Here is a 6,234-nt window from a genome sequence, read left to right as displayed (position 1 = left end):
GTATTTTTTCTTGTGACAGCGAACAGGTTTCTCCATCGCTGCCGCCTCTTGTGACTAATAAACGAAGCAGCACATTTGAAATCTTTGAAGATTAACAAATGGTTGGGTACCAGCGCAGGCAGATCAATCAAAGGGGTTTTTGGCCCCCACCGTGTCAGACAGACTAAGTCTGCAAACACTCCAGACTAAATCCCCTTTTGTAATATTTGGAACCCCCCCCCCCAACCGGGGAATCGGGGTTCCCAGCAGGTACAAGGGAAAGCAGTTGACTGAACGCCACAGCTTACATGAAACACACGCGTGATCAAAAACTACTTTATTTATTATTTATTTGCCCTGTAAGGGAAACGCAGTGTACAGTACAGTTTATCCCTTCATTACAATTCCTGTAGGAGCACATTTTTTTTTTTGGGATAATAATTTTATAGTATCATGCTGGGCAGAATGAATGTGAAATAATAACTAAACTGTTGCCTGGAGGACAACTTAGAAAGCGGGAACCACTTGATAGCGCATCAGTCGTTAAACGACGTTGCGCTGTTAACCTGCCCACGTGTTTCCCGGCTTGGTCGTTAGCTACCCAGAACCCCCCTCCATCAACACATCTGTGAATGTCTAGTATAAACAGTATTTCTATAGTCCACAGTCAAAATACACAAACTAAGTATTGAGCATCCAAGTAAAACAAACTAACCCGAGAAGACGGAAAAGCAACACAACTGGAATATATTTCTGTAAAACAGAATTGATGAATATTGATGAATTTTTTTTCCAGTTTATTTTGTGAAGTGCCTTGTCAATATTGCTTCTTTTGTATTAATTTGTACAAGTCACACAAAAGTGGTATTATCGTGAAATAAATACAACAAAAATAAGATGGCCGTTTTCTGTTGTTATTGTCAGATTCAAAGAAAATGGGAAATTTGCTTCACAACATTTGGACCTGAACTATGAGAGTGCATGTGTACACGCGCTGTGCATACATTAAAAATTTCACTACAATGTGTAACGTTCTGCACGCTACACTCCTCCACTTCTCCCACTTTGTGAACCTATTATGCTTTTTCCAATTTTCTGACCTATAAATGTAGTTAGAATGTTGTATTGTTGCATTAAACGATGTCAAAGTTTCAGATAATGAGTTTTTGCGCATTTAGAAGTGAGTTTGGGATGGCTCAAAATGCTCGGTTCGAAAAGGCGTGGTGAAACCATTACTTTGTGATGTCACAGAGTGACGGACTTCCTTATATGGTTCATAGTTAGGAAGCACCACTCAAAGCGCAGCGGGCATGCGGGGTTGGAATAAATTAAAACAGACTATTTTGGCAGGAAGCATAAATCAAAGGAAATACAGCTGGAATAGGTGCAGATTCCAGAAGTTCTAAAATGTTTTCTGTGCAGGTTATTGTGTGTAGCTGCTCTATAGGAGACCACAACTCAATATAAAGGGTTGAAAAATGAGCATAATAGGTCCGCTTTAAGGCTTCAATTTGCTGTGAAGTGACATCAGTTAGCGGGGAGTTGCATCATCACCTCTTTTTGCCTCGAATACCTCGAAAAAGGGCCTCGAAAAAGACAAATACGCTGTAGGGATTGGGCGCTGGGATTGCCTTATGGGAAGCAACGGAGTGCTGAAGCCTATCCCAGCTGTCTTCAGGTGAGAGGCGGGGTACACCCTGGACTGGTCGGCAGCCAATCACAGGGCACATATAGACAAACAACCATTCACACTCACATTCATACCTATGGACAAAAAGTTTGAATGTGATAAAAAAAACACATTTTCAGCAAATACGAAAAAATATTACCACAAGTAAAAAAAAAAAATGCTAATATTGCAAAAAAAAGTAAAGAAAAATTGTTAATTTTATGAGGAAAAAATCAGAATATTCCAAGAAGAATTTACATTGACACAACTAATTACAAGACAAAAAGCAACTTTATTCCTGGAATTATTTTCTAAAAATAAAATAACAATAAAAAAATATCTCAAAAATGTAGCACTTTTTCACCTGATATCACAATTTTTGTTCTACCTTTCACCCTGGACTGGTGGCCAGCCAATCACAGGGCACATATAGACAAACAACCATTCACATTCACATTCATACCTATGGACAATTTGGAGTATCCAATTAACCTAGCATGTTTTTTTGGAATGTGGGAGGAAATCGGAGTACCCGGAGAAAACCCATGGAATTGAACTCGGGTCTCTCAGCTGTGAGGCCTACGTGATAACCACTCACCCACTGTGCAGCCCATTAATTTTACTCATTCATTCATTCATTCATTCATTTTCTACCGCTTATCCCCACGAGGGTCGCAGGGGGTGCTGGAACCTATCTCAGCTGTCTTCGGGTGAGAGGCGGGGTACACCCTGGACTGGTGGCCAGCCAATCACAGGGCACATATAGACAAACAACCATTCACACTCACATTCATACCTATAGACAATTTGGAGTCGCCAATTAACCTAGCACGTTTTTGGAATGTGGGAGGAAACCGGAGTACCCGGAGAAAACCCACGCATGCACAGGGAGAACATGCAAACTACACACAGAGATGGTGGATAGAGGGTGGAATTGAACCCGAGTCTCTTAGCTGTGAGGTCTGCGCGCTAACCACACGACCGCTGTGCAGCTCAGCAATGCAAGGCAATGTAGTACAAATTAAGTGAGTATAATATAAATTTGCATTTGCTTTCATTGTTGCACTCCTACTACTACTAGTAGTAATACTACTAGGACACACTAACACTAAGGCTGGTTGACTTCTAAGTTGTCATTTCAAAACAAACCTTTTTTAAAAAATACTACTGAGGTTATTTATGTGTTCTTTCAAGGTGTGAAGAAGGTCTTGGAATTTGTCTTTGGGGCAAACTGGAAATGGAGCTTATAAGATTGCAAAGCGTGGAGAGGTGGTTAACCTTTGCAAATGACTGGCAGGTAGAAGCTTTACGAGCACGTTTATAAAGCTCCACCATACCCAGGCTGACCACCCGGGTGTTTTTTTTTTTACGGCTGCTGGTAGGGGAATGAAAACAGCATGACAACAAACACATAAACACACCTCCCGGTATAAAAAACAGGCCCCACCGAGTCACTTTGCTCACAGAAGACAAACTTCCCAGAAATAAAAAGACAATGTACCCCCCCCCAGTGGGACAGAGGGTTGTAACTTTGGGTACTTCCGTTGCGTTACTGTTCTAGTCTGTGGCTCCAGGTAAAGAAAAACACGCAGGTGATGTCATGCTGAAGTCATGCGGCTTGAAACAAGGCGTGCGTGTCGTGCTGCACACGCAGGCATCTGTAAATGTTCATGCGTGGAAAAAGGTGTGCTTCTTTCCTTAAAACAGAGTTTCTTTTCTCTCTCTGGAACTCGCTGGATGTCAGCCAACCTCACAAAGACCACTCAAAGCGCCTCATTGTGGCCCCCCCCCCATGCACCCTGCACTCAATTATCAACCTTTTGGGAGGAAATCAACAACACTTTGTTGCTTTAATTCACTCCGCAAGGCAATGACAACCTAAAAGTGAAGGTAAGCGTGTTGGCTTTATTTCAACGTGCAGCCCCCGTCTTACTGACAGTCTGATGGAAAACAGCAGTAAAACACAGTAATGTGTTGTTAAACAAGCAGGCTCCCATACTCCCGGCTTGTATTCCACGTAGGAAAAACATCTTTCACGCTAAAACATGCAAGTTTGAAGCTCCACACTCACACGCAGCAGCAGGGAGCTTTCGGTGCTAAACTGCTAAGTGGGAAGAAGAAATTGTCAGCTTCCTGGTTCCCACATGATTACTGAAGACGGGAGCTTCCAAAGTGCAGCCTGGGGGGCCATTTGCAACACGCAGCTCATCTATTATTGGCCCTCGGCACTCAAAACTGCTCATGTTAGAATATTGTACAAAAGAAACAAATGCCTAAAATTACGTATAAAATGTCAACTCTTGGAGGCACACTCATGCAGTAAAAGCTACGCACACACAAAACAGCTTTATGTCACATTTCCAATACACTAATCCCTCGTTTATCACGGCTAATCGGTTCCAGACCTGACTGTGATAAGAGAATTTCCACAAAGTAGGACCACATGGCCATATAAATATTTTCATAGTTCAACTATCGAAACCATCTTTATTTGTTGTTTTTTTTAGTTGTTTATTAGAGCCTTCTGGATATGAAATAACACCCCTATAGGCACCCTTACACTCTGATTACCAAATATAGTGGACATAATAACAGAATAAGACAAAGAAAACCCGTTTATGACCTTCTAATTACAGGTTTTAACATATTAGAGCCCTTTAGACATGAAATAGCACCCCTATAGTCACCTTTATACTTCAATTACCCAATATAGTAGACATAATAACAGAAGATAAGACAAATAAAACCTGTTTATGACCTTCTAATTACAGGTTTTAACATTATTAGAGCCCTGTAGACATGAAATAGCAACCCTATAGTCACCTTTACACTCCTATTATCCAATATAGTAGACATAATAACAGAAAATAAGACAAAGAAAACCTGCAATTACAGGTTTTAACATTATTAGAGCCCTTTAGACATGAAATAACACCCCTATAGTCATCTTTACACTCTATTAACCAATATAAGAGACATAATAAGAGGAAATATGATGTATACGACATTAATAAGACTTGTGCTCATGTGCATTGCGTAAATGTGTGAGCACAGAAATCCTGTTGACAACCCTCTAAATACAATTTTTAGCATTATTAGAGCCCTCTAGACATGAAATAGCACCCCTAAAATCACATTTACACTCCTATTATTCATTGTTTACAACACATTGCTACTCTTATGCTGCAGGGCCTTGAGACCACAGCTGGCAAGGTTAGCTATTTAATTAGTGAGCTAATGAGCTACATTAAATTAAATGAAGAAAAATGGCCACGTAACGAGGGAGCGATAATGGAACCATGATATTGTGGGGGGGGGGGGGTCTGTAGAGTGTTTTTGAGATAACAAAAATGTACCTCAAAAGTTTGCCCCGGTTAGCGTACATTTCCCGGTTAGCGTACATTTCCCGGTTAGCGTACATTTCCCCGTTAGCGTACATTTCCCCGTTAGCGTACATTTCCCCGTTAGCGTACATTTCCCCGTTAGCGTACATTTCCCCGTTAGCGTACATTTCCCCGTTAGCGTACATTTCCCCGTTAGCGTACAAGACGGCGTCAGACTCAACCGCAAAAAATTGCTGCATTTTACTTCACCGGTTTGCAAACGCAGCACGGCCGACCTCCCAGCAACCCCAAAGCCTGGCACCGACCTCGGCCAAGCACCTTCACGGTCTGCAGACCGGGCCGAGAGATGAAGTGGACTCATCGCAACGCGCAGAAATGATTGCATAGAAGTAATCCAACATGGCACAGTTTGAACATTCATTCTTCCACGTGGCTGCACGCTAATAAACACCATCCTGACTTCCAACCCCACAGGAGGAGGAGAAGAGCTGAGTCGGGGGGAAAGAAGAAGCAGCAGTTTGTTTTTAGAAGCTGCTTCTCGAGCTCCATTTGTTGGCGCTTCTTTCCCTGCCGCACATTCCGCCTTGGCTGGCTATGAATCTTCCCAAGGAAGCCATAACACACGAGCTGCAGTTCCTCCTGTGGCATGTAAACTTACATATTGTGGTGTATTTGTCAGAAAAAATAATAGCTCATGTTTGAGCACATTTTTAGATATTTTTAAACCTAAACTAAGCACTTTTAAAGCTTGTTTATGAGAACTAATTGGTTCCAAAGATGACTATCATAAGTGAATTCCTGCTATATGTTTGTAGTTAAAGTATAGAAAACCTTCTAAATCCACTTTTTAAACAAACTAACAAACTTTTTACCCAATATAGTGGACATAATAACAGAAGATAAAACCAAGAAAATCTGTTTATGACCTTCTAATTACAGGTTTTAACATTATTAGAGTCCTACAAACATGAAGTAACACCCCTACAGTCACATTTACACTCATATTACCCAATATGGTAAACATAATAACAGAAAATAAGACAAAGAAAACTTGTTTATGACCTTCTAATTACAGGTTTTAACATTATTAGAGCCGTCTAGACATCAAATAACACCCCTATAGTGACCTTTACACTCCTATTACCCAATATGGTAGACATAATAAAAGAAGATAAGACAAAAAAAGCCTGTTTATGACCAGGTTTTAACATTATTAGAGCCCTATAGACATGAAATAGCACC

The 6,234-nt window shown here is 40.9% G+C and overlaps 1 protein-coding gene across 2 annotated transcripts in view; it reads right to left on the bottom strand.

Moving 5' to 3' along the window:
* The window catches only part of LOC131102993 (mitochondrial import inner membrane translocase subunit TIM16), a 117,798-nt gene that overhangs the window by 59,065 nt on the left and 52,499 nt on the right, over positions 1 to 6,234 (bottom strand). The window lies entirely within an intron of this gene.

The sequence above is a fragment of the Doryrhamphus excisus genome, linkage group LG16 (assembly GCF_037039965.1).
Source record: "Doryrhamphus excisus strain RoL-2023G ecotype Guam linkage group LG16, RoL_Dexc_Guam_v1.1, whole genome shotgun sequence".
NCBI lineage: Eukaryota > Metazoa > Chordata > Actinopteri > Syngnathiformes > Syngnathidae > Doryrhamphus > Doryrhamphus excisus.
The sequence above is the reverse complement of the archived record's forward strand: the minus strand, read 5'-3'. Positions and strand labels throughout refer to the sequence as shown.